Here is a 2,119-nt window from a genome sequence, read left to right on the forward strand (position 1 = left end):
ATTTTCCTCCTATTCTGATTTCATTTTTATCTAGTAAATATTTAACAGATCAGTTATTTGGTCAAAGTCTATTCCAGATAAGAAATGCCAATAACCATTTAAGGAAACTATCAGGAAACCATGAGAGGTGCAAGGTTTTATGTTTTAGCTTATAGTTCTTTACTTCCCTGAAGCATTCTCTTTCAGGGACCATATTTCCAAGTTGAATTTGCTTTCTCTATAGATATTCCTAGTACAGTTCAGTGGTTTATGAGTATGAAGTCTGTTCATTTGTCAGGTTGAAAATAACTCATGCTTGCTCTAAATGCCAAAGATACCCTGGGTTAGTGCCAACCTTCTATTCATAAAAAATTATGTCTTGGGGCAGAGAAGGATATCTAAGAATTTTTAGTTTGTGAATTTCTTGAGAGTAGGGGTGCACAAGTAGGGCTTGCAAAGAATTCTCATTTTCTTAAATTTATATTTACATTTATATTTTTCCCCCTACACTATTTATCTTTTCTTATTACAACTTTAATGATGCAGTTTGATAAGAAAATGCACATTTTATTTCATTTGAAAACTCACTTTTAAGGGGAAGCTAGGTGGATTTGAACTGTGGTCCTGGAATTAGGAAGACCTGAGTTCAAATGCAATCTCAGACATGTGTCAGGTGTATGACCCTGGGTAAGTCACTTAACCTGGTTATCTCTACTATAAACCCAAAAAGCCAACCCTCTCCCTCATTTTAAGTTTTTTGATGGTCCTATCTTGAAGACACCTAACATGTAATGATTTCAAGTCTGAATACCTGGATTTAAATCCAGTTTCTAATACTTACTACTAAATGTGAACTTTGGAAAGTAATTTGGCTTTTCTATAATTTCCTCATCTATAAAATGAGGATGATAATACTTGCACTAATTAACTTAGAAGGGGCTGTAAGAAAAGTTTTTTATAAGCTTTAATACCTTACATAAATGTGAATTATTATATCTCATTCAGCACTTAGAATGCTTTATGCTTATTCTACATGGAGCTTGTGAATCAACAAATAACAGGGTGTGGGAAAGAAAACAGAAATATTAAACATATACTTAATAAAAGGACTCAAACTTAATGGAGGCTAATTAATCTAATCCTAAAGAATGAGGTGGTTGGATTTGATGGTCTCTAAGGTCCCCTTCAGCTCCAAATCTAGAATTCCCTGAATCCAAATTTGGAGCTGAGTAACCATAAACCAAAAGAGCGAAACAAGAAATCTTCAAGTTTTGATTTTTTTTTTTTAATTTGGAAGTTTATCTGGCTGTGTTATGTGAAACAAGAAGAGATTAGTAGTCTCTCTGAAAAGAATGGAAGAGGTCCTAGTTGCCTTTACATTACATATATGGTGAAAGCATTGCCAACCATTCTGTCAATAAATTATTTTTATTTCATAAATGGCCAATGTGTTGATTTGCTTTGATAAACTCCCTTTTGTTTTAAGATAGATAGAAGTCATTAGGAATTGACAATGATGTTTTAAAAAGCATCAATTTTATATATATATATATATACATACACACACATATATATGAATACATCTATTTGCTAAAGAATTAAGTCCAAGGGACTGAGACAAACCCTACTTCCCCTAAGTGGGAACTGATGTCTGGCAGTGACTGTAGGATCATGGAATCTCATCATTGTTGTTTGTAAGAATTGAGTGCCAGGCAGATACCAAAAGGTGGATGAGTAGCCCTGAAAAGGGCTATTCCTCTTTGAACACTCTATGCACTTCAGTGGAATACTATATTATAAAAAAACAGTGCATCCTGATTGGATGAGTAGATTCAATACAATCCAATATGTATTTATCATCAGCTCTGCCATCTACATTATGATCTTGGGTAAATCCCTTAACCCCTGGGTCTCAGTTTTTTCAACTATAAAATGACAGGTTGGATTAATTAATTTCTAATATTCTCTCTTCTTTGAAATTTATGATCTGAATTGTATAAATATGTATACATATATTGGATTTAATATATATTTTAACATGTTTAACATATATTGGATTACTTGCTATCTAGGGGAGGGGTAGGGGGAAGGAGGGGAAAAATTGGAACACAGTTCAATGCTGAAAAATTATCCATGCATA

General features: G+C 33.2%; 1 non-coding gene across 1 annotated transcript; it reads left to right on the top strand.

Annotated features, from left to right (window-relative positions):
* Nucleotides 1–1,287: 1,287 nt before the first annotated feature.
* LOC141542088 (U6atac minor spliceosomal RNA) lies at nucleotides 1,288–1,413 on the top strand. The gene has a single exon (XR_012482091.1). It is a non-coding gene; the product is annotated as a U6atac minor spliceosomal RNA (small nuclear RNA).
* Nucleotides 1,414–2,119: the final 706 nt, after the last annotated feature.

The sequence above is a fragment of the Sminthopsis crassicaudata genome, chromosome 4 (assembly GCF_048593235.1).
Source record: "Sminthopsis crassicaudata isolate SCR6 chromosome 4, ASM4859323v1, whole genome shotgun sequence".
In the NCBI taxonomy this organism is placed as follows: Eukaryota; Metazoa; Chordata; class Mammalia; order Dasyuromorphia; family Dasyuridae; genus Sminthopsis; species Sminthopsis crassicaudata.